We start from the raw sequence: 26454 nt of genomic DNA, 5'->3' as shown, positions 1-26454 counted from the left end.
CATGGCAATAAGGCCAAGCGCTTATTTCAGGGTTCAAAAAACTATAAGATAGGGTCTTATTTTCGGGAAAACACGGTAGAAGGATAGAGATTAGATAGATAGATAGATAGATAGATAGATAGATAGATAGATAGATAGATAGATAGATAGATAGATAGATAGATAATGATGTGGATGGATGGATGGATGGATGTTAGATACTGATAGATGATAGACAGACAGATCAGATAGATAGACAGACAGACAGACAGACAGACAGACAGACAGACAGACAGACTGATAATGATGTGGATAGATGGATAGATGAGTGGATGGATGGGTGGGTGGAGGATGGGTGGGGGAGAGAGATAGAGAGAGAATTGAGTTCAATACATTTGGACGATCCCCATAGAGAAGTTGCAGAATAGCTTGCATTCTGGGATCTTACAGAGTGAAGGGAGAGCAGAAGGAATTCTTTGATACATTTTGATATGGGCTGATAAAAAGGATAGTTGGCTTGCATAGGCTTTTAAAATGTCATTGAATGTGTCTTTATGCCATACACGGAAAATGCATTGGTTTCTATCTGGCTGTGTAGTATAAACTATTCTTAAAAAACAAAAAAACAAAAACCCAGCCTTAGCAGGAAGATTAGTTCTTATTTTCCATAGGCTGCTCGGAGATCCAGCAAACATTGAGTCTACCAGAATGCATAAGCCTAATGCCAATTTGGGCCCAACAGTGCCCCAGCTGAATTTCTTAAGAGCTAACAAGATTTTTCTTGCAATCCTGTCTCTTGAAAATGGAATTCTTGGGGAAGCTGGAATTGGATTGTATTCTCTGTTAGTGATCGACGTCACGGCACACACCAAAGTTCGCCTCCATGACAGCCTCTGATTTGAAAACAGTTGAACAAGACCATGGAGAATGGTTCTGCCAGGAGCTATTAATTGTGATACTAAAGAGAATCCCTGGGTTCAAAGACAATTTTCTCAGAGTATAAGAAGCTGGGAGGAAAATGGAATTACGACCCGTGCTTACGCCCTGCTTGTGATCTTCTAAAACCAACTTAGCTGCCTGCCTTGGAAACAGAATATTGGATTTCTTGAACCTTTGGCCTTCTCTAGTGAGGAAAATGTCTCGGAGCCAGGTTTTTTTTAGTTAACTTAGAACTAAAATTATGTAGAAATATATCATACTGAAGCTTTTTTCGGCCTTGTTCATGCTCCCAGCTTCCCAGCTTCCAGGTGGTAGCAGAACAACCAAACAAAAACAAGTTCTCTAAAGGTGTAGAGTTGGGTCCAAAGGGCAGCTGTTTCTTCACTGAGAAATAACCGCAATGTTGTTACGGCCCAGTCTTCAGGCAGCGCTATTTTGGCAAGTGGGACTCCAAGGCAGAGGTGCATGTGCAGGGGTAGGCTGCTGGGGGTTCGCAGGGGTTCGGGAGAACCTCTAGCTAAGATTCTATGCAGTTTGGAGAACCACCAAATCCCACTCCTGGCTGGCCCCGCCCACCTCACCCTTCCCCTCCCAGGAGTCCCCACGCGGCCCGTTTTGGATGCAGGTAAGTGCAGGGCTCCCATTTTCTAGCCGAACCGGTTCGGTGACATCATATCATCACCGCTACCGGCTCAGCGGAACCGGGAGGAATCCACCACTGGTCCTAGGTTCTTGGGAAGGACTTGATATACATGAAGGCTAATACTGGCTAAAGAACTGGCAGCTATGATTATTGCATGCATTGCCGCAAACAGATAATAGTAATAACAACAACCTATTGACACCCTCTCTTTTAACGCACTTACTAATTTGCAAAGTTTGTAAACATTCAGGACCCCTTCAAACAGGTGTGCCCAACTCTTGGCCCAGGAATCGTAGGTCAACTAGCCATGCAGCCCCACAAGATTGTCAACTTTTAACATTACGTGATTTTATATTTAAGAATAGAGCTGGAAGGGACTTTGGAGTGGCTGAAAACTGGAGTCTTTTCTTAAAAGCCTCCAATGTTGGAGCATTCACAACTTCTGGTGGCCAGCTGTTCCACTGGTTAATTGGCCTCACTGTTAGGAAGTTTCTGCTTAGCTTCCGGTTGCTTCTCTCCTTGATGAGTTTTCATCCATCACTTCTTGTCTTGCTTTCTGGTGCTTTGGAAAACAAGTTGACCTCCTCTTCTTTTATCTTATATGTTTATATATTATATTTATAATATAAATTATGTTTATAATATAAATATATTTAAAACTATATTAGATGTTTTATATGTAGCTCAAGACAATTCTTCTTCATTCAACGAGGCCCGGGCAAGCCAAAAATTGGACACCCCTGCCTTAAAACAAATGATTATATCGATCACGTCGCAGTACAAAGAAATCAGAGATAGATGCCAAGAAGTTTGCTGCTGAGAGGTTTTTAACTACTTAACTTTCTCATGATCTTTAAGCATAAGGTAAAAAATTTCCAATGACATTGACCTGGCTTGCTTTGTCAGTGTTTGAGCCGGAGTCTATTAACCATTAATGTCCAGACTAATTATTATCACAGCAGTTAAGTTTTAACTAGTGGATTATAACTCTTGCAGAGTCCAGTTTTCCAAAGCAATTGATTTATATCATGTTCTATCATACTTGTCTGCCATGTTCAGTGGTCTGTTCGTTTCATGTATTTTCTTTTTCTTTCATAAAAGGGCTTTCTCCTGAAAAAAAAATCTGATGTGCTACTTTGGTAAAAATAATGCTGGTGTTGTTATTGGTTGTACATTCTCCTGGCTTGTGTTTGCAGGGCATATTCTGATTTTGGGTTTTCAAAAAATGTAGCCAATGGAGAAAACACTTTAAAAGAATCCTGCAATATCTAGACATAGGCATCTATTCGTTTACTGGAAGATTTAAAAAAAAACCAAAAAAAAAAAACCAAACAAACAAACCAGGGAATTATTTTGAAGAAAAGGAAAAGAAGAATTTAAGAAAAATGGCAGGAGGAGAGGTTTGCTTTTAGATGTTGAGATACTTTAATGAAGAACACAGGGTCCTTTTAAAAAGCAAGAAAGTGACTGTATTTTTCAGAGTATAAGACGCATTCTCCCAAAAGAGGCTGAGAATTTGGGTGCCTCTTATACTCCAAGTGTAGCTTTTTTGAAGCTTTTTTTCAGCCCTAACGAGGCGCTAGTGAGTGAAGCGATCTCCATGCTTTGCTCCGACTCTCAGCTGTTCTTTAGAAGCTTTTTTTCAGCCCTAACTAGGCGCTAGTGAGTGAAGCGATCTCCATGCTTTGTCTGCTCCCTCCGACTCTCAGCTGTTCTTTAGAAGCTTTTTTTCAGCCCTAACGAGGCGCTAGTGAGTGAAGCGATCTCCATGCTTTGTCTGCTCCCTCCGACTCTCAGCTGTGCTTTAGAAGCTTTTTTTCAGCCCTAACGAGGCACTAGGGAGTGAAGCGATCTCTGTGCTTTGCCTGCTTTTCTCATTGCTTCTCTTTCCAAAGATCAGTTGTGCTTTAGAAGCTGTTTTTTATCCCCAAGGAGGGGATAAAAAGTGCGTGCGAGCGCGCGCGCTCAAAACCAGCAAACTAATGTGCTGAAGCTGACCAGACTAAGGATGCTAGCCAGATGAATACCTGGAAGGCAGATTTCCCCCCCCCCCCATTTTCCTCCCCCAAAACTAAGCTGTGTCTTATACTCCGGTGCGTTTTATACTCCGAAAAATATATTCTAAACCCATTGCACGCTACATGGATCCACACACATATACCGTATTTTTCAGAGTATAAGACGCACCTTCCCCCCCAAAAGAGGCTGAAAATTTGAGTGCGTCTTATACTCAGAATGTAGCTTTTTCAAAGCTTTTTTTCAGCTCTAATGAGGCGCTAGCGAGTGAAGCGATCTCCATGCTTTGCTCCAACTCTCAGCTGTTCTTTAGAAGCTTTTTTTCAGCCCTAACTAGGTGCTAACCGAGAGAAGCGATCTCCCCGTGCTTTGCCTGCTTTTCTCATTGCTGCTTCCTCTCAGCTGTGCCTTAGAAGCTGGTTTTCATCCCCAAGCAGGGGATAAAAAACCAGCAAACTAATCTGCTGAAGCTGACCAGGCTAAGGTCAGGCCAGGTAGGCAAATTTTTTACCCCCTATTTTCCTCCCCAAAACCTAAGCTGCGTCTTATACTCCGATGCAGCTTATACTCCGAAAAATATGGTACTACACCAATACATTATGACATCCTAGGTCTGTGATGGCGAACGTATGGCTCGCGTGCCAGAAGTGGCACACAGCCATCTCTCCAGGCATGGGAGCTGTCGCCCGTTGCTCTTCTGGGTTCTGGTGCGCCGGCCAGCTGGTCTTCATGTATGCGGGAGTGCTGGAAACCGGAAGAGCAGCCATCCAGTGTGCATGCATGCGCCAGGAAGATGATCTTCCGGTTTCCAGCATGCCCATGTGCGCCACCACCTGGTCTTCCGGTTTCTGGCACGCATGTACATGTGAAAACCAGGTGGCCAGTGTGCCAGAACCAAAAGAGAGTAACGGGTGATAGCTCGCATGTCCAAAAACACGGATGGGGGATCCCAGTGGTCACTTCCTAGGGGAGCAGAGCTGTCGGCCAGGACAGGCAGGCTGGGGCTTCCATCCTGCCCCACCCAAGGGGGCTTCTTGAGCAGCCCTCCAGCCCACGGCACCGATGCATGTTATCACAACTCTTTCTTGGTGAGGAAGGATCCTACTTAAAAAATCTTTAAAGCAAAGGAGAAAAACATGCTCAATATTGTCATTTCCTTGGTGCTCTCTGAGCTTGGTTGTTTTCTTGCAGACTTTTTATTGCCAAACTAGGTAACATCATCAATGTTAGAAGGGAATTGCCTATGCTTGTTTGGCAAATCTCAGTTTCCTCTAACAACTGATGATGTTACCTAGTTAGGCAATGAAACATCTGCAAGAAAACCGCGAAGCTTAGAGAGCACCAAGGACCGCTCAGCTCAACCCTGAATTAAATCTCTTGGGAGTAACTCTCTCCCAAGTTCTGAATGCATTTCTGTGTCCAGTCTGTTTTCAGATATAAGAGTTTACGAGATATAAGACTTCAGATATATTTATTATTTATTTATTTGTTTGATTTATATGCCACTCTTCTCCAGAGACTCAGGGCTGCTTACAATGCTTTTTAAGCAATAGCCTTCATACTTTTGTATATACCTGCTTAGTAGGGCTTTCGGCCCCCCCAAGCAGTGTTCTATTTTATACAAAGTCAGCGTATTGCCCCCACAAACCGGGTCCTCATTTTACCTACCTCGGAAGGATGGAAGGCTGAGTCAACCTTGAGCCTGGTGAGAATTGAACTCGCAGTAATTGCAGGCAGCTGGCAGCTAAATACTACTTTAACAGTAGTTTAGTCCACTGCACCACCAGGCTCCTCCAATATATAAGTTTATGTCGATCTTTGACCACGATAAAGCTTTGATTGATACAAGAGATGTGTGTTTGTGTACCTACACAGGTGTGCAAGCATATGCATCAGCTAGGTAAATTAATCAGCGTGCCCAGACTGTCTGTACACAAGTGAGGTGGTAGTTGCACAATGTGTAAAATTGGCTTTTTGGCATGGTAGCAAAATTCCGTCCTGATAAAGGCTTTTGTTAAAAGTTAACACCTAGATGTTATTCTTAAGGGGCTCATTTTTTTCCAACAGACGCTGTCCTCTCCCTCTTTTCATCTTGATTTTACCAATTTTTTTTCATCTTCTCCCTGCCAAAAAGTAAAATCCATCCCACCTGGCTTTGTGTTCCTACAAGATATTCTCGATATTTCTCAGGAAATTGCATTAATGATTGATAAGGCTTAGAGATAGTTTAAACCCCACCCCCTCCACTCATTTAAGAGTGATGAATAATTTAATGAATTCACAGTAGGTTTTTTAAGAAAGGGTACTCCACTTTTAAAAAAAAACCACACACACACCAAAAAAACCACTAGCCAGGTTTTAAACGAGTTTGGGAGATTTAATGATGAATATACTCTCCGGAGGAAGTCGAGAGAACAGCTGCTTTCTGTTCATGCCAAGCTTGACATCAAATGGAAATATTTGATCCAAAAATAACAGCCTCCGATTCTGCTTTTCTAAATTGCCGAGAGGAAGAAGAAGTGATGGCAAAGCTACGCAAAAGGTCTGCTATCATGGAGGCATCCATTTAGGACGGCGAGTGTTTGAGTTTGGCAAAGACAAGCTGCCAAACGAAGAACATTATGTTGACGTGCATCGTTTGGTCTCTGTGAGAACCCATGCATAGGTTGACGCTTGCCAAGGCACTTGGCTTAATCGTTGCAGTTTCCACCTTGAGAATTGTCTTCTAGGGCTTGCCAAAGCTCTGAATCTGATACAGATTCAGCTTCTCTTGGGGTTGTATTCATGTTGGGCCAAGCATCCATCTCTGTCTATTGCAGTCTTTCTCGATCATGGTAGTGGGTGGACTTCAACTCAGGGGTGAAATCCAGCAGGTTCTGACAGGTTCTGGAGAACCGATAAGTGGAAATTTTGAGTAGTTCGGAGAACTGGCAAATGCCACCTCTGACTGGCCCCAGAGTGGGGTGGGAATGGAGATTTTGCAATATCCTTCCCAGCGGTGAAATCCAGCAGGTTCTGACAGGTTCTGGAGAAGCAGTAGTGGAAATGTTGAGCAGTTCGGAGAACCGGTGGCGGAAATTTTGAGTAGTTTGGAGAACCAGCAAATGTCACCTCTGGCTGGCCCCAAAGTGGGGTGGGAATGGGGATTTTGCAATATCCTTCCCCTGGAATGGGAAGGGAATGGAGATTTTTCAGTATCCTTCCCCTGCCATGGCCACCCAGCCATACCATGCCCACCAAGCCATGCCCACAAAACCGGCAGTAAAAAAAAAATGGATTTCACCACTGTCGCACATGCATTGCATTATGGGTGCAGGCGTACCTGTGTACTGTCGCCCACACCTACACTTTCAGCACGCAAGAACAAAAAGGTTAGCCATCACTGGACTAGCACATATGTGTGAGAGAAACCAAGCCACACCCATGAAGCCACACCACACCCACCAAGCCACGCCCACAGAACCAGCAGTAGAAAAATTTAGATTTCACCACTGATCCTTCCCCCAAGAGTGGGGAGGGACTGGGGATTTTGCAGTATCCTTCCTGTGGAGTGCCATGTCCACCAAGCCACACCCACAGAACCAGTAGTAAAAAAAATTGGATTTCACCACTGCTTCAACTCCCAGAATTCAATCAATCAGAACAGAGCTGGAAGGGACCTTGGAGGTCTTCTAGTCCACCCCCCCACCCCCTCTCAAGCAAGAAATCCTATACCATTTCAGATAGTTGGCTGTCCAGTCTTTTCTTAAAAATCTCCAGCGATGAAGAAGTCCCTACAACTTCTGAAGGCAACTTCTGTTCCACTGGTTAATTGTCCTCACTGTTAGGAAGTTTCTCCTTAATTTCAGGTTGTTTCTCTCCTTGATTAGTTTCCATCGGTTGCTTCTTGCCCTGCTTTCTGGTGCTTTGGAAAACAAATTGACCCCCTCTTTCTTTGTGGCAGCACCTCCAATATTGGAATATTACTGTCATGATCCCCCTCTTTTACTCCTTCTTTTCTCTAGACTGGCCATACCCAATTCCTGCAACCGTCATCATATGTTTTTGTCTTCAGGTCTTTTTTTTTTTTTTTAATTTGATTTATATGCAATGCGCTAAGCAATAAGCAATAGCCTTCATCCTTTTTTGTATATTTATACAGAGTCAGCTTATTGCCCCCACAACTGGGTCCTCAATTTACCGACCTTTAATCATCTTAGTTGCCCTTCTTTGCACTTTAGGTAAAAATAAAGGTTCCCCTTGCACAAATGTGCTACTCGTTCCCGACTCTAGGGGGCGGTGCTCATCTCCGTTTCAAAGCCAAAGAGCCAGCGCTGTCCGAAGACGTCTCCGTGGTCATGTGGCCGGCATGACTCAATGCCGAAGGCGCACAGAGCGCTGTTACCTTCCCACCAAAGGTGGTCCTTATTTTTCTACTTGCATTTTTTACCTGCTTTCGAACTGCTAGGTTGGCAGAAGCTGGGACAAGGAATGGGAGTTTACCCCCTTAGGGATTTGAACCGCTGAACTGCCGACCTTTTGATCGACAAGCTCAGCGTCTTACCCACTGAGCCACTGCGTCCCTTTTTTAAAAAAAAATAATTAAAAAAAATTTAAAAACTTTTACATTTTTAAAAATTAATTTTTTTAAAAAAAAAAACATTAGGAAAAGTTAAAATATTTTTTGAAAGTTCTATTTTCTCGTGTGGGAGAATGAAAGAGTTTTTTTTTTTTTGCCCTAAATTTCTCTCCAGAGACACATATTCTCAGTACCTCCATGGAATAGTTTTCTAAAATGACTGCATGTTTCAGATCTCACTGATGTTGAGTGGCAGATGAGGTGTTGTTTTTCTTTGAATGTTTCTTGTAGCTACGATAAAATTATTAATTTTTTAAATTCCGTTTTATTCTCTTTTTTGTACCCAAACACAACACGTTTATTAGAGGACAGGACTGGTGTGGTGGAATCTCCAGATAGACTGGACGGAGGGGTTAAGAGGGGGCTGAATTGAGAGTCCTTGTACGTGGGTTGAAGTATCTTTGAAGCCTTATCTTGCCGTTCCCAAGGAAATGCAAGTCTGGTCAGATTCTTGTTAACATAATTGACCCGCAATAAAACTACTGTTGGGATCTCTTCTTGAGTGGTTCTGGTTCTGGTTGTGGTTGACACCTAGGCCATAAAAGTTAAAACAATCGAGCGCAATTTAAAAAAAAAACACAATAAAATCTGATTTCATTAAGTAAATCATACGGAGGATCTGATGTGAACTTCATTAGTGCTGGGCTTAGAATGCAGTATTTTCAGACTAACTCACTGCTCACAAAACTCTCAGTGGCCTCAATGACCCTCTACAAAGAATGCAAATGACCAGCTGTCTTCAAGGAGTATAAATCCTTCTATTCCCCACCATCCAGTCAGAGCTGAAGAAGCTTCTTGGATGACAAGCGAAACATCTTCAAAGAAAAACCAGAACGTCCAGTTGCCTCTCGAAAAAGCACCTTTGGGACATAGGAAGAGGTGGTCTAAGGTTTTTGCTTCACCAAAGGCACAAGGACAGAAGCTGTGCAAAATGGGTTTCTGATTTTTTATTATTATTATTATTTATTTTTATATGCCACCCTTCTCCGGAGACTCAGGGCGGCTTACAATGCGTTAAGCAATAGCCTTCATACTTTTGTATATTTTATACAAAGTCAGCTTGTTGCCCCCACAAACCGGGTCCTCATTTTACCCACCTTAGAAAGGATGGAAGGCTGAGTCGACCTTCAGCCTGGTGAGAATTGAACTCGCAGTAATTGCAGGCAGCTGGATGTTAAATGCTGCCTTAGTAGCAGGCATTAGCCTCCTACGCCACTCAGGCTCCTACCAACCATGGTTCCCTCAACCATCCATAATGGGATAGGGAAGAGCATTTGAAAGTATGATTTAGTTAAACTCTAGTATCCTGTTCTGTTATTCTTTCTATGATCGCATGTACCCAGTCCATCAAGCCCAAAGAAAGTCTGAAATGGTATAGTGATGACACAGGTGGCACGCAGAGCCATATGGGTGGCCACGTGAACGTTACCCTAGATCAGCTCTGGTGGGCATGTTCTACTGTTCTATGTTCTAATGTTTGGGATAGGATAACTAGTATAAGTATTGTGAAGGTTGCAGTCTTCTTGTTTTGTTGTAGGGTTGGTGACATCTTACATTTATTTGTATTTACACCTTGGGGCAGCTACAAGGTTATTCTAGAGTTTCATATCTTCTCAGTTTTGTTTAATAGTCTCCTTTGTTTTATCCAGTCTCACGGTTACAACGAAAGCAGGAGATGGGCCTACCCCTTCTGCAGTGGTGAAATCCAATTTTTTTACTACTGGTTCTGTGGGTGTGGCTTGGTGGATGTGGCTTGGTGAGCATGGCAGGGGAAGGATACTGTAAAATCTCCATTCCCACCCCACTCCAGGGGAAGGATATTGCAAAATCTCCATTCCCACCCCACTCTGGGGCCAGCCAGAGGTGGTATTTGCCGGTTCACCGAACTACTCAAAATTTCCGCTAACGGTTCTCCAAACTGCTCAAAATTTCTGCTACCGGTTCTCCAGAACCTGTCGGAACCTTCTGGATTTCACCCCTGCCTTTCTGCCTACAATATAGCCAGTATTCCTTCTAATACCAACAGGCAGAAACACTGCATTTATTTATTTTCAACTGCTATCCAGTGGAAGTCCTACCACCTCTTGATTCCATAGAGAGGACAGCCTAGAACCGTAATGGCGAACCTCTACCGTGCGTGCTAGAGGTAGCACGCACAGCCCTCTCTGTAGGCACGTGCCCTCTCGCCAGCTGCTCTTCTGGTTTCCGGTGCATACATGCGTGCCGGACAGCTGGTCTTCGCGCATGCCAGAGCATGGGAATCCCAAAGACCAGCTGACTGGAGCGCATGCGCGCGCCGGCCACCTGGTCTTCCAGTTTCCGGTGCACATGGTCTTTGGGTTTCCGGTGCGCCGATGCATGCGTGCGCACTTGCCAGCTGGTCTTTGGGTTTCCGGTGCTCCGGCACGCGCAAAGCCCAGTTGGCTAGCGCGCATGTGTGTGCCAGAAACCCGAAGACCAGGTGGTCTTTGGGTTTTTGGCAGTGCTGAAATCTAAAATTGTGGGGGCAATAAGCTGACTTTGTATAAATATACAAAAGGATGAAGGCTATTGCTTAGCGCATTGTATGCCGCCCTGAGCCTCTGGAGAAGGGCAGCATATAAATCAAATTAAAAAAAAAATGTTACTACCAGTTCTGTGGGCGTGGCTTGGTGGAGGGGGGTAATGTGACTGGGTGGGCATGGCCAATGTTTTTTTTTTTACTTTTAAAACCATTTTTTCTACAATCTCTTTGGCGAAGAGGTTGTAAAAAAAATGCTTTCAAAAGGTTCTGACCATCCCAGCTGATCGGCAGAGACTTTTTTCTTTTAAATGCCTCTGACGATCAAGCAACTCAGCTTGGATCATCAGAGGCATTTAAAAGAAAAAAAGGGTTTTTTTCCCCTTTTAAATGCCTTTGATGATCCCAGCTGAGCCACGCGATCATCAGAGGCTTTTTTTTTTAACTTTTAAAAGCATTTTTTCAGCCGAAGAGGTTGTAGAAAAAATTCTTTTAAAAGTAAAAAAAAAAAGCCTCTGATGATTGTGCGGCTCAGCTGGGCATGGGGAGAGGGGGGAAGGTATTTTTGCTACCGGTTCTCCAAACCACCCACCTCCATCACTACCAGATCGGATGATTTGGTCCGAACCGGGAGCATTTCACCCCTGGTTTTTGGTGCTCCGGCGTGTGTGTATGCAGGCACGCATGCACGTTCCGGTTTGGGCACTTGGTGCTGAAAAGATTCGCTATCTCTGGCCTAGGACTAAGGAGACATTTGTTGAGGATGAGAACAATCCATCAGCAGAATGGCTTGCCTTCAGAAGTTGTGGGAGGTCTTCAAGAAGAAATTGGATTGGACATTTGGTGACCATAAACCCCTTCCAGGATGTCTGGTTCTAGTGAAAGACACATGGTTGCCTGGAGACATTTCTAAATATTAGTGTTTCCAAGCTGCAGGTTGTTTGGGGGTATATTTGTGTTTGTTTTCAAAATTTCTCAGATGATCTTCATTTCTTCTTCTTTTTCTGACGGTGCCTGCTGTCGGTGGCACTTTTACTCTTTTTTTAAAAAATATTATTATTATTAATTTTATTAAATATACAATTTAAAAATATTAGACTTGGTGCGACTTGTCTGGTACATACTTTTCTAACACTTTTTCTTTCATGTATATTACAATGTAAGATCATGCATATTTCATATATACTTTTTGTACATTCAATCACACTTCAGTTACATGCATATTCCCTTCGTATCTATTCAAATCCAATTTATTCCTATCTAATATTTCTTATATTATTTTATTTATTTTTCTCCCATTTTCTTCACTCTGTTTCTAATTCTTTATCCCTACATTCCTCCATCTCTAGCCATTTATAAAATGTATTCCAGATTACATAGAATTCCGATTCATCTTTATCTTTGAGCTCCATTGTTAATCGGTCCATTTCTGCACAGGTCAATATTTTGTTCAACCAAAATGCTGGAGATGTGATTGCTTAGATGCTACATATTATCATATATGGTGGACATGTAAGAAAGCAAAGGCTTTTTGGATAAAAATTTGGTGGGTTATGCAAAATGTTTTGAAGAAAAAAATTCAATTTTCTTCTCAATTGTTTTTATTGGGTATAGTTAAGGGCTTTTCAGTGGGTGAAACAAAATTGATATTGTATATGGTGACAGCAGCTAGGTTATTGGTTGGTCAATATTGGAAAAGGGATGATATGCCTACAATTCAAGAATGGACTTTGAAGATGGCCAGTTTTGCAGAAATGGCGAAGATATCAGCATATTTAAAAGACCGGACTCAGGAGACTTATGTATGGGAATGGAAGAAATGGATAGATTATGTGCAGAATAAATATCAAACTAGGAAGTACCAGATAGCTTTTAGCTGAATGTTGTGTAGAAATGTATAGTATATAGGGGGCAATATAGCTTATTGTTATGTAGAAATGTATGGTGCACAGGGGGGAGAATAGAGGGGTGGTAAAGCATGTTATAATACAATGTGGACGGATTTCACCTAGGGGAAGTCATTGGAGGAGGGGAGGGTTAGGGGGGGTTAGGGAGGGATGTGGAGGGGAAATGGGGAAAAATTGGTATTTGTAAAACTTTTTCAATTAAAAAAAATATTTTGATAGATTATTTCTATCTCCTGTGGGTTCTCTCTGCATTTCCAATTTTGTGCGAATATCAACCTCGCTGCCATTAATATGTGTACCATAAGATATATTTCTTATTTTTGTGTAATTATCCCTTACTATAGCCAGAATGAAGAGTTCTGGCATCATATCTATCGTCTGGTTTAACATCTCTTCTAGCCACTGTTTTATTTGGAGCCAAAAGTCCTTGGCTTTCGGGCACTCCCACCACATATGATAATAAGTAGGCACCTCGGGCACTTTTACTCTTGAGCCCAAAATGAATGGAGATAAGACCGTAATGTCGAACCTATGGCACGCATGCCCAAGGTGGCGTGCCATCTTTCTGGGCACGCAAGCTATCACCCAACTCACCTGCAGCTACGCATGTGTGTGCCCCAGCTGGTGTTTGGGCCTCCGATGTGCATGTGTGCAATTTGGGAGACCCAGTTGGTCTTCGGAGCTCTCCTGTGCATGCGCACAGTGGTGGGTTGCTCCTGGTTCTGTCCGGTTCTTCCAAACCGGTAGTAAAAGTGGCAGGAGGCTCAGCCCACCGTCCTGCATGTCATAATTGACGATCTGCGCATGCGCAGAAGCTTCTGCGCGAGCGAAGCAAGCATGTGCACGCTCCCATTGCGAACCGGTAATAAAAGTAAGTAGAACCCCACCCCTGATGCGCATGCAAGGACCTGAATGCAGCTCGTGCATGCACAGATGGTGTTCGTGCATGTGCACTGTGTGCATGAAAACCGTGCACATGCGCAGATAATGCAGTTGCACGTGCGGTGCACGGGGGGAGCCGCTCGTAAGCGAAGTGCGAACCTTTTTAGCGCTCGGTGAGTAAAATTTCGCCACCTCTAAGATAGGAAATAGAGAAAGTGTGACAGAGTTTATGCATTTTTTTCTTCAACTAGATTACAGGGATAGAGGTGTTCTTTTTCCCCCCTTTTTCTTGATGGCCCCAAAGAAATGACAAGCGGTAAATGTGTCCCTGCTTAAAGCTTGTGGTCCACCAGCTTTCTGAGAAACAGCTGCCGGCTATTATGGTCTGGCGATGGCAGGAAACGGAGCTGTGTGGGAAATGTAACTGTTACTTCTGAAAAAGGATGTCTGTAGGAAGGAACTCTGGCTGTAATGAATCACAGTATTAAAGTTCTCCGTTGCTGGCTTTGTTAGAAAATATGGACTTTGATCCTCTGAGGGAGATAACTAGAAGCCATTGTTGGCGTTAAAATGCAGAACGCTTCCTGTGTGTGTGTGTGTGTGTGTGTCTGTGTCTGTGTGTAAGATGCTTGGAAGTTACCTTGCATTTCTTTTTCCTAATGGGCAGATAAACTTAACAGTAATTGCAAGGCAAGAAGAGAGGGAGAGTTCTGTCAGACAAACCAAAACTGGTTTGTTCAAACAGCAGGAGATGACAGTTGAGCGGTGACAAAAGCAGGCTGTTGCACAAAACAAGGAAGACTTGTCACAGACCAAAGCTGCCTTTTTGCAGCTACGTTCAGCCTCTTTGTATGTGGCAGGGAATCTCCGCAATTCGCTTAAAGTTAGAATTGTTGAATGATGGTGGAAACTTCCATGCCCCAAAAAAAGCGCTTCCTAAGCGCTTTCTTTCTCTTGGTGTCTCTCTTCCTTTTTCTTTTTCTTTCTTTCTCTCTTCTCTTCTCTGTTTTTCCTTTTTATTTCTCTTTCTCTTTTCTTTTTTTCTCTTTCTCTCTTTTTTCTTTTTTTCTCTTTCTCTCTTTTTTCTTTCTTTTCAATTTCTCTTTTTTCTTTCTCTTCCTTTTTCTTTGTTCCTCCTTCTCCTCCTCCTCCTCCTCCTCCTCTTCTTCTAGATGGAAGATGTTACAAGTGACTGCATTTTCCTTCCCTCTCCTCCTCCTCCTCCCCCTCCCCTCCCCCTCCCCATTATACAGCCCCATTACCACTACTACTACTACTACTACCACTACTACTACTACTACCACTACTACTACTACTACTACTACTACTTCTTCTTCTTCTTCTTCTTCTTCTTCTTCTTCTTCTTCTTCTTCTTCTTCTCCTTCTCCTTCTCCTTCTCCTTCTTCCTCTTCCTCTTCTCCTCCTCCTCCTCCTCCTCCTCCTCCTCCTCCTCCTCCTCCTTCCTTCCTTCCTTCCATTTCTTCCTTCCTTCCTTTCTTTCTTTCTCAAACAGTGACTCTGGATGGTGAACAGTGATAAAAACAGTTAAAATTGAGAGAGAGAGAGAGAGAGAGAGAGAGAGAGAGAGAGAGAGAGAGGGAGGGAGGGAGGGAGGGAGGGAGAGAGAGGGAAATTAAATACAGGGGCAACTAAGAGATACTAATCAATCAGTGTTGACATAACCAGAAAGCAGGGTCCTCCCTGCATTCGGGACTCCCCAAGTGGGCTCCTGGCCTTTCAAGGCCTTCCCAAAAGCCCAACAGAGACAGGGCCATCCTAATCTCTGGAGGAGGATGTTCCAGGGAGTAGGTGCCATGTTAGAAAAAAACACGTTTCCCTGGTTTCCACCAGCTGACATTGCTTGGCTGATGGCGCTCAGAACATGCTCATCCTGTCTGACTGGATTGGATGGGTAGAAACAATTGGATGGAAGAAGACGGTCCCTCTGGCAAGCTGGTCCCAAGCCATGAAGGTGACAAGCATCACCTTGAATTGCCCCTGGGAAATTACACCTGCTGAATAACTAACCCCACTTATCGCCCACACGGCTGCATTCTGTACCAGCTGAAGCTTCTGAATGCTCCTCCAGACAGATTACAGATTACAGGGACCTTGTAGGTCATCTAGTCCAACCTCCTGCCCAAGCAGGAGACCCTACACCATTTCTGACAAGTGGCAGTCCAGTCTCTTCTTGAAAGCCTCCAGTGATGAAGCTCCCACAACTTCTGAAGGCAACTTCTGTTCCATGGGTTGATTGTTCTCACTGTCAGGAAATTTCTCCTTATTTCTAGATTGAATCTCTCCTTAGTCAGTTTCCATCCATTGTTCCTTGTCTGGCCTTCGGGTGCTTTGGAAAATAGCTTGACCCCCTTCCTCTCTGTGGCAGCCCCTCAAATATTGGAAGACTGCTATCCTGTCTCCCCTGGTCCTTCTCTTAACTAGACTGGCCATGCCCAGTTCCTGCAACCATTCATCGTATGTTTTAGCCTCCAGTCCCCTACACCATTGTAGAGCGAACACTGCTCTCATGTCTCCCCTCATCTTACATCTTTTAAAACATTACCATAATTCACATTTATCTCTTAGATGGCTCTGTTCTAACAGGCCTCTCCTGTAGCACGATCTGAGAGCAGATCGTCAAAAGGTTCCATTAATTTATTTCAAATAAACTAAGTTAACATACTGTGAAAGGTACTTAAAATAATGCAATGCTTTCTTTTTATTAGAGAATAGAGCTTTGTAAAAAATAAAAAAATAAAAAAGTCATTCCCTTATAGATTTTGCTCGTCTTCTAAAAAGATTTATCTCGGCTTCCAATGGCCACTTGTTTGGAATTGAATTACTGGGTTGTTTCCTTTTGCCTACTTCCTTGGCCTCCCTACTGTATATTTACTGATGTTAAATTTATCCGCTTTCAATGAATCTATTAAAAAAAAAATGCATATAAGTTGGCGGAGAAGGCTCTTCTGCTTGACATAGTCTACTGGATTTTACACCTTTCTGTCAAATGATACAGATGGCTCTCAACTGTTAACAACTCGTTTAGTGACCGTCCGAAGGTACAATGGCACTGAAAAAAAGTGACTTGTGATCTCCTTTCACACTTACAGCCTTTACCCTTGTGATAGTTGCAGCATCCCAATGGCCACGTGATCAAAATTCAGGCAACTTGGAAACTGACTCATCTTTATGACGGTTGCAGTGTCCCGGGGTCCCCCTTGGTGACCTTCTGACAATGGGGGAAGCCAGATTCACTTTGCAACCGTGTTACTCACTTAACAACTGTAATGATTCGCTTAGCAATTGTGGCAAAAGAAAGGTGGTAGAATGGAGTATAGCTCACTCCACCAATGTGTCACTGAGCAACATAAATTTGGGGCTCAATTGTGGTCGTAAGTTGAGGACTTCCTGCAACAACAAAAACCTATCTAAAATGCAAAGCCCCAAAATTGAAGTTTTTGTTTTTTTTCCCACCTCAAGCACAAAGCCCAGAACTGGTTTCCAAGTAGAAACAAAATGAATTGTGTTCCGTCGTGATTGTTAGGATATTGAATTTAAGTAGCGGGAACAGTACAGGATACAATCGGCCAGAACACACAGTTGTAGTTGATTAATTGGAAAGTGCTGACTCATGTGTGAGGCAGTCTGCGTTGTGATTGGTTGTTGTGTGTGAAGTGGGCGTTTTCCTTTCCCCCCGCTTTTTTCTGCCTGTGTGTTCGGTAGAACTGTTTCAATTTACCTCACGATATTTCCCGTCTTCCTGACTATTTTCCTTTTGTGGATGATGACAAAAACAACCATAAATTTAAATAAGTTAAAAGTAAATAAATTACATTTAAATAAATGTTATGTCCCATCAATGTTTCTCAACCTTAGCAAGTTTTAAGGTGTGCGGTCTTCAACTTTATATATAAAAACCACAAGTTTGTGTCAGTGTGACTAACAGTGACTAACTTAACAACTGTGGGGCAAAATTCACATTCACAACCGTCTCACTTAGCAACAGAAAATTTTGGCTTTGAAGACCGCCTGTTTGACGTAGACATACATACAGCAACCACTGTGAGGAAACGTACCTCACACCTCCCAGCGCACACTTTCATAGTTGCATTGAAATGTGACAAGCAAGCATGCAAAAAATGGAGCTGGCATTATGATGCACATTTTATTCCTTGCTTTCAACCCCAACGGAGTTTAAAATCAGCCCCGGAATTATCATTATCATTATTTTTTTAAAAAAATCACTTTTTTTCTTTGGCTAGATTGCTTAATATTATTAAGGAAAAGTTGTAAAAAAAAAAAAAAGTAGAATACAATGCTTTGCATTTGTTGTTGTTTCCCCTTCCTGGAGAATAAATTTGGATATAATAATTTCTTGAAAATTAAGGATATAATTATAGCTGTTTGGATGTTGCTAATCTCAGCTGTCGGAATTTCCGAACTAACCATGGCTGATACTAAGTGTTATATTACAGGTAGTCCTCAATTTACGGCCACATTTTGCAACCTTTCTTGCCCCCGTGGGTAAGTGAATCATTGCGGTTGTTAAATTAGTCACATGGTTGTTAAGTGAATCTGGCTTCCCCCTTGACTTTGCTTGTCAGAAGGTCGCAAAAGGGGATCACGTGACCCCCTCCCCCCGGGACACTATGGCCGTCATAAATATGAGTCAGTTCCATCGGAACTGTAATCATGTTTCCAAATCTCCAAATGTTTCCAAATCTACCTTCTGTAGATTTGTGCAGAGAAAGTTTTGCCCTTCTGTGCATTGGTATCAGATTTTATTTGTTTATGTTAAGATTAAGTCAGCTGAAATGTGATTCTTTTTCTCTTCTGTTGGCTTCATTTTGAGTGCTGTCATTTCTTTCAAAATGGATGGGTAAGCTTCCAAGTGTACTTCATTCCTAAAAATCTTTTCTTTCTTTCTTTCTTTCTTTCTTTCTTTCTTTCTTTCTTTCTTTCTTTCTTTCTTTCTTTCTTTCTTTCTTTCTTTCTTTCTTCCCTCCCTCGCTCCCCTCCCCTCCCCTCCCCTTCCTTTCTCTCCACTCCCTTCCTCTCTTCCTCCCTTTCTCTCTCTTTCCTTCCTTCCTTCCTTCCTTCCCTCCCTCCCCTTCCTTTCTTCCTTTCTCTCTCCTCCCTCCCTTTCTCTCTCTCTCTTTCTTTCCTTCCTTCCCTTCTCCCTCCCTTCCCTCCCTCCCTTCCTTCCTCCCTTTCTCTCTCCTTCCTTCCTTCCCTCCCCTTCCTTCCTTCCTTTCTCTCTCCTCCCTCCCTCCCTCCCTCCCTCCCTCCCTCCTTCCTTCCTTCCTTCCTTCCTTCCTTCCTTCCTCTCTCCTTCCTCCCTCCCTCCCTCCCTCCCTTCTAGCTTTTATAGCTGAGGGCACAAAACAGCTTGAATTTGCAATGATTTATGCTTATTTGCCTGTGTGTGTGTGTGAGAGAGAGAGAGAGAGAGAAAGAGAAAGAGAGAGAGAGAGAGAGAGAGAGAGAGAGAGAGAGAGAGAGAGAGAGAGAATGTTCTGGCACCCTTCTAACTATTCTGGAAGTCTTTCTAGGTTGAAAGAAATGGTTTCAGTAACCTGGAATGGAGATTTTAGCCTACCCTCCTATTTTGAACTTTGGGGGGGGGAACCCCACTCACTTTAAATCCAACCATTGGGCTCTGATATACTTGAAGGGGAGGCCAACTGGGAATTCAGTCACCATGGTCTGGAGAGGCAAGGATGGGAATCATTTTTGAAATAACACCCCCCCCTTTTTAAAAAAAAAATAAAACAAAACCAGAAGAAAACAAAAGGAACTAGTGACATAATTCTACTAAGAAAGCTACATAAATGAATCACACAAGTGAAGCTCCACATTTTAGTGGTAAAGTATATATCACAGCCCTAAGCGATTTACAGAGTCAACCTATTGCCCCCAGCCATCTGGGTTCTCATTTTACCAACCTTAGAAGGATGGAAGGCTGAGTCAATAGCAATAGCACTTAGACTGACATACCGCTTCACGGTGCTTTACAGCCCTCTCTAAGCGGTTTACAAAGTCAGCTTCTTGCCCCCCAACAATCTCAGTCCTCATTTTACCGATCTTGGAAGGATGGAAGGCTGAGTCAACCTTGAGCTAGTCAGGATCGAACTTCTGGCAGTGGGCAGAATTAGCCTGCAATACTGTATTCTAACCACTGCACCATCACAACTCTTTATTTATAAATGAATGAATGAATTAATTAATTAATTTAAAAAATCTAAAGGACAACTTTCTGAAATAAAGGATCAGCGTTTACAAGAAAGAGCCTTGGTAGCACAGTGGTTTAATGCACCCTGTAATTAACACAGCTGCCTGCAATTTCTGCAGGTTCGAATCTTACCAGGCTCAAGGTTGACTCAGCCTTCCATCCTTTCTAAGGTAGGTTAAATGAGGACCCAGTTTGTGGGGGCAATAAGCTGACTTTGTATAAATATACAAAAGTATGAAGGCTATTGCTTAACGCATTGTAAGCCGCCCTGAGTCTCCGGAGAAGGGCGGTATATAAATCAAATTAAAAAAAAAAAAAGGGAACTGGGTCACTATATAGCAATATCAATAGCAGTAGTCCTTAGACTTATATACCACTTCACAGTACTTTACAATTGTCTCTAAGTGGTTTACAGAGTCAGCATAATGCCCCCAACAATCTGGGCCCTCATTTTACCGACCTCAGAAGGATGGAAGGCAGAGTCAACCTTGAGCTGGTCAGGATCGAACTTCTGGCAGTGAGCAATGAGTTAGCCCGCACTACGGCTCTTAATATTTTCGGGGTGTGGGGGGAGAGATATTGACACGCTTGTATATATTTACATCTTGTGAGAAAAAAGCTAAATCATCGATTAGAAAGGGCTAGAAATTTAAATAAGTAAACCTACAGCGCCACAAACAAATATTCCAAGGTGCCTAATTTAATCTTGGTTCTCTTAAATCCAAGCTCTGACCAGAAATTACCCTGTTCAGCAGAAGCTCTAATGAAATCTTAGCACATGCTGCTTTGGCTGCAGGCTCATTCATTCATTTTTATTTTTATTTTTATTTTTTATTATGTTTTGGTTAATAGTACGACTTGGGAAAATGGGGGCCCCTAAACCCATTAGAAAAATTTATAGTTGCACAACTTCGTCAGAGGATTGTGAATGCTGCTATCTCCTCTTTAATTATCCCTGGGATTTCATGAGCTTGCACATTGGATTTTGGGGTGGTGCTGGATGCATCGTTTGCTAAAGCTGTTGTGGTTTTCCATGCACCGGGGCGTGTTTCCATGCCTATACAGAAGTGCAACTCAGCTAAGTGAAAAATAAATGCTTGGTACTGCAAAGACATGAAAAGTGGCTTTGTAACAAATGAGATGCATAAATAGAATGAAGATTTCAGCTTATTCCTCCGTTTTCCCTTCTTCCACCTCCTTTTCAGTCCACCATTAGTATAGGTCAGTGATGGCTAACCTTTTCCGGACTGAGTGCCCAAAGCAGGGGTGAAATGCTCCCAGTTCGGACCGGATTGCCTGATCTGGTAGCGATGGTGGCAGGTGGTTCGGAGAACCGGTAGCAAAAATCCCTGCCCTCCCCCATGCCCAGCTGAGCCGCGCGATCATCAGGGGCTTTTTTTTTTTAAAGCATTTTTTCTACAACCTCTTCGGCCGAAAAAATGCTTTTAAAAATAAATAAAAAAAAGCCTCTGATGATCGCGCGGCTCAGCTGGGATCGTCAGAACCTTTTAAAGGCATTTTTCTACAACCTTCGGCTGAAGAGGTTGTAGAAAAAATGGTTTTAAAAGTTAAAAAAAAAAAAGTTGGCTACGACCACTCAGTCACATTATCCCCCCCCCAAGCCACACTCACTAACTGGTAGTAACAAATTTTATATTTCACCACTGGCCCAAAGCATGCATGTGTGCATGCAAATACAATGCATGTGCGGCTCTGGTGCATGCGCCCTGCGCCTATGCATGCATGCTCCCCCCAGATTCGACCTGCCCCACACATGCGCCCCATCCCCCCTGCATGCACTCTGGGCCCCGTGCATGCACGCGCCCCCCCTGCATGTCCCCAGCCCCCTGTGCATGCACGGCAGAGACCCGATGACCAGCTGCCCAACAGGAGGCACACGGTCATGCACGGCAGACCTGAAATGGGGCAATGGCTCGCGTGCCCACAGAGAGGGCGCTGTGTGTCACCTGTGGCACATGTGCCATAGGTTTGCCATCACGGGAATAGGTAGTCCTCGATTTACAATCCGCTCATTTGGTGACCGTAAAAGTTACAACGGCACTGAAAATGGTGACTTATGACCATTTTTCACACTTACAACCAATCAGAATAGAGTTGGAAGGGACCTTGGAGGTCTTCTAGTCCAACCCCCTGCTCAAGCAGGAGACCCTATACCATTCCAGACAAATGGCTGTCCAGTCTCTTCTTAAAAACCTCCAGTGTTGGTGCACCTACAACTTCTGAAGACAAGCTGTTCCATTGGTTAATTGTCCTCACTGTTAGGAAGTTTCTCCTTAATTCCAGGTTGCTTCTTTCCTTGATTACTTTCCATCCACTGTTTCTTGTCTTGCCCTCTGTTGCTTTGGAAAATAAGTTGACCTCCCTCTCCTTTGTGGCAGCCCCTCAAATCCTGGAAGACTGCTATCATGTCTCCTCCAGTCCTTCCTTTCTCTAGACTGGCCATACCCAATTCCTGCAACTGTTCTTCATACGTTTTAATCTCCGGGCTTTTAAGAATCTTAATTGTTCTTCTTTGCATTGAAGACATCCCTATGGTCACATGATCAAAATTTGGATGCTTTGTAAATTAACTCATATTTGCAATGTCCCGGGGTCATGTAATCCCTTTTGAAGACTTTTTAACAAGCCCAGTCAATGGGGAAGCCAGATTTGCTTGACCATCGTGTTATTAATTTAACGACTGCAGGGATTCATCTAACAGCTGTGGCAAGGAAGGTCATAAAATGGGGCCAAATCCACTTAATAACCATCTCTCTGAGCAATGTAAATTTGGAGGTGTGGGTTGTAAGTCGAGCGCTATCTTTATTTCAGGATTTCAGCCTATCTTTATTTCAGGATTTCAGTCTGTAAGGAAGAAATGGCTGTGTTTTTCATAATGGAAGGTTAAATATCATGCTTACGTCTTGACTGTTTTTTTGGTTGTTTTTTTTTTTGGTGTTTGGGGGTTGCCATCTTCTCTACATCATCGGTGTTATGAAAATTAATAGTTAACTATTGTCCCCCCCTTCTTTTTTGGTTTTCTTCCTTGTTAGGAACGACCTTGATGACTGCCGGAACTGTTCTGGGCTCCCACCTCCTCCTCCTCTCTCTGTTTGTTAAGAGCTCCTGCGTGTTAATTGACGTTGGCCTCTTCCAAGAGTTAAGAGGTAATTATTTGCCCATTTAATGTTCTGCTTGTTAAATTTCCTCATCGGGGCCAGTAGGAAAAAGGGGTGAGGTCTGAAGGAGATGGCGTGGAAACTTTTAGTCTTGCGTAAACTTCTGAATTGGGACTCGACTGCATTTGCATTTTTGGAAAATTATGCCAAGAAGATAATATTGCAGATATACAGGTAGTCCGTGACTTACGGTAGCCCGTTTAGTGACCATTCAAAGTTACAGCGGCACTGAAAAAAGAGACTTGGAATCGGTCACGACCTTTGCCGCATCCCCATGATCATGGGACCAAAATTCCGATGCTTAGCAACTGGTTCACACTTATGACCGCTGTTATGTTCCAAGGTCACGCGATCCTCTTTTTGAGACCTTCTGACAACCAAAGTCGACGGGGAAGCTAAATTCACTTCCCAAACTGGTTACTAACTTATCGACTGCGGTGGTTAACGACTGTGGCGAGAAAGGTCGTAAAATGAGGGAAAACTCCCTTCACAAATGTCTCACTTAGCAACATAAATTTGGGGCTCCATTGTGGTCGTAAGTCAAGGACTCCCTGTATTTTGCTCTGGTTTGCTCTTCTTGCATAGGAAAATGGACCTCACTTCTAGAGCAGGGGTGGGTTTCTACCGGTTCGGGAAAACCGGTAGTGGCGGTGGCCACCTGCCCAGACGTCATCAAAAACGCTCTGCGATAGTAAACCGGATTTGCATCCCATCTCTGTTCTAGACCTTTGTAGATGTTCGAGATCGTGTGGCCTCTTCGTTTTTTTTTCTCCTCGGGTTTTGGCCTAGAAAATAATTTCTCTGCCGGTGTTAGCTATGGCCAAGCCTTGCATAAACATTTAGCTACGAATGTTGATTAGATGTTCTAGCTATCGGGCCAGACTGGCAATGATAAACCGAACAGGAATGCGGAGATTAAACTTAAGAAAAGTAAAATATAATGGAAGGGGCAGTCAAGGCAGCATTGCTCCTAATTCTTTTTTAATCTTGATTAACCAAATCACCGGATTTCTGTGTTTGCTGACCCTGAAAAGCTCCAGAGAAACGTTGGCTTGAGGAGATGGCAGGGAAAAGTTGGCTCTGCTCGGCTTGAATAAAAACATTTATTTTTTTCCTTTCCTGCCTTGTCAGAAAAGCAGCCCCGACATGTTTTCTAGTGATCAGGACGGACTGTGTTAAATGGCTTTCTGGGAGAGTCTTGGTGGAATAATTGTTAAATGCCAGATGGGTGGCATAGAATACAGTTATTCCTCGACTTAATAACCATTCGTTTAGTAATTGTTCAAAGTTACACACACTTGCGACCGTTGCGTGGCCACCTGATCAAAATTTGGACACTTATATGCGACTGGCATATATTTATGACGATGGGTAACTTTCCCCGGGATCAAGGGATCCTCTTTTGCGGCCTTCAGACAAACAAAGTCAACAGGGAAGCTGGATTCACTTAACAACCGTGCTATTAGCTTAACAGCTGCAGCAATTCGCTTAACGTCTGAAAGAAAGGTGGTAAAACGGGGCAAAACTCACTTAAACACTTTGTTTTTCCTTAGCAATGGAAATGTTGGGCTCAATTGTGGTTGTAAGTCGAGGACTACCTGTAGAAGCAGCCTCTACATTTATTTTTTCGTTTGGGGGGCTGTTCAGAACCCTTTACAACAAGTTGACTTTTTTCTTCTACCTCTTCTTCCTCTTCCTCCTTCTAAGTCCACTCCTCAAGGAAAGAGGTTCTGTTTTTCTTGGCTAGTTGGTATTTCGTAGTTGTTAAGGTTTTTTTTTTTTCAGGTGCAAGAAAGAGGTTGGAACATATAAACATATGTGGTGGGATTGTGATAGTACACAAAAAATATGGGACATGGTATTTAGAGAAATTAGAGCCCTTTTGAATATAAATTTAGATATGTCACTGAGAATTGCATTACTGTTGTTGATGGAAAAACAAGATATAAATGAAACAAAAAAGGAATTGATTGTAAAATTGATCATGGCAGCTAGATTAGTAATGGCTAAATATTGGGGATGAAGGTGGGATATTCAAAGAAATGAGTGGTATAATGAAATTTGGAGTATGGCAACAAAGGATAAATTAACAGCAGAAATTCAATTTTAAAAAGGGATGATTAAAGTAAACAATTATAATGAAATGTGGGGGGATTTTATAAAAACAGTGTTGGTGGAAGGAAAAGGGAATAAACCTACTCAAGAACATATGTTGTTTTGGAGGGGATCAGGACACAATTTGAATATATTGTATATCTTTTAGCTGTAATAGAAGAAGAAATATAAGAAAAAATAGTGGTCTCTGGGGGTGAGGCTGCACTGTGATATTTGTATTTTTTTTCCTTTTTTTGTATGTACATGTATATGTACCATGTTTGTATTATTTGCATTAAAAATAAAATTAAAAAATATTTTTTAAAGACTACTTGGAAGTAATTAGTTGATTCAGATTGAAGATTTTTTTTGATGTTCAGTTGATCTATCTGTCCCCCAGTTCTGTAAATAAAACTTAATGGGGACAATCCTGATGGTTGACTGAAATCATACTGGTAAAGAGCAATGAACGGAATCTGACTGCTTCTTCAATTTTGCTGCAGATCTGCTTTTGGAGTAAAACTTTTATTATCACTAGAAATAATTTATTCTTTGGTTTTATTGGTTTGAAATGATGTAAGCTGCCCATATTTGCCTTGGGGCAAGATGGATGGTCAATAAAATAAAAATAATAATATAATAAAATATTAGGTGAATCCCTGATGTCAAAATTTTCAGAAGTCCATGCTAAAAAAACCCGCACAATTTAAAAAATACTGAAATTTACTTGGAGCAACATGTCTGCTTTATAATATAAATATATTGTTTTGGAGACTTAAATGATACTTGGATTGGCAAGTGAAATCGGCTCTTATGGCATTCTGACAGGGGACAAATGAACATTTAAAAATGACAGATGTTTGGCTCGGACTTTTAAAATCTGCGTTGAAATAATATTTTGAGGTGGAGGAAGAGAGGCAGGGAGGTGGTGGAAGTTAGGATGATCTGCAAAGACAGAAAGGCTTGGAGAAAAAACAGTGAAAGGTGTTGATGGAAAATACATTTAGCTGTTTCCTTAATTTCTTTGTCTTATTCTTTCTGGCTCTTTTTTCCCATTCTTGGCATAATGTGCCCAAAAGTGAAAAGCATAATAGGTTTATATTTTTCAACAGTGAAGAAAGGGAGGGAGGGAAGGAGGGAAGGGAAAAAAATTAAGAACGGCAAACGTAGTATCTGATATTGCTGCAGGACAAACTTTGCATTACCCCCAATTGTTTTTATATCTGCCTTTCTAAATTTCAGCTAATTAGTCATTTGCAAGCATCAGGTTACTTCAGATAAGTTCCACATGTCTGAGCATGAAGACAATAAAGGGCCTGCAATTTTAGCGTGAAAAGTAATATTGTGGCATTTCTTGTTAATGACTGCTTTAATTCAGCACTTTCAATACCTTTACCCTGTTCATCTCGCTGGGCATAGTCATTTAAAGTTTCTAAATAATCACAAGACTTCAGTAATTGAGGGT

General features: G+C 42.5%; 1 protein-coding gene across 7 annotated transcripts in view; it reads left to right on the top strand.

Moving 5' to 3' along the window:
• The window catches only part of ZMIZ1 (zinc finger MIZ-type containing 1), a 520224-nt gene that overhangs the window by 80247 nt on the left and 413523 nt on the right, over positions 1-26454 (top strand). For all 7 annotated transcript variants that reach the window (XM_060694124.2, XM_060694123.2, XM_060694122.2 and 4 more), the window contains exon 2: positions 22770-22883. The gene's annotated coding sequence lies outside the window, so the exon portion shown is untranslated. The remainder of the gene's footprint in view (positions 1-22769; positions 22884-26454) is intronic.

Source organism: Pantherophis guttatus, chromosome 6 (assembly GCF_059756535.1).
Source record: "Pantherophis guttatus breed Tessera chromosome 6, ASM5975653v1, whole genome shotgun sequence".
NCBI classification, from domain to species: Eukaryota; Metazoa; Chordata; class Lepidosauria; order Squamata; family Colubridae; genus Pantherophis; species Pantherophis guttatus.
Note: the sequence above shows the minus strand (reverse complement) of the source record. Positions and strands in the feature narration are given on the sequence as shown.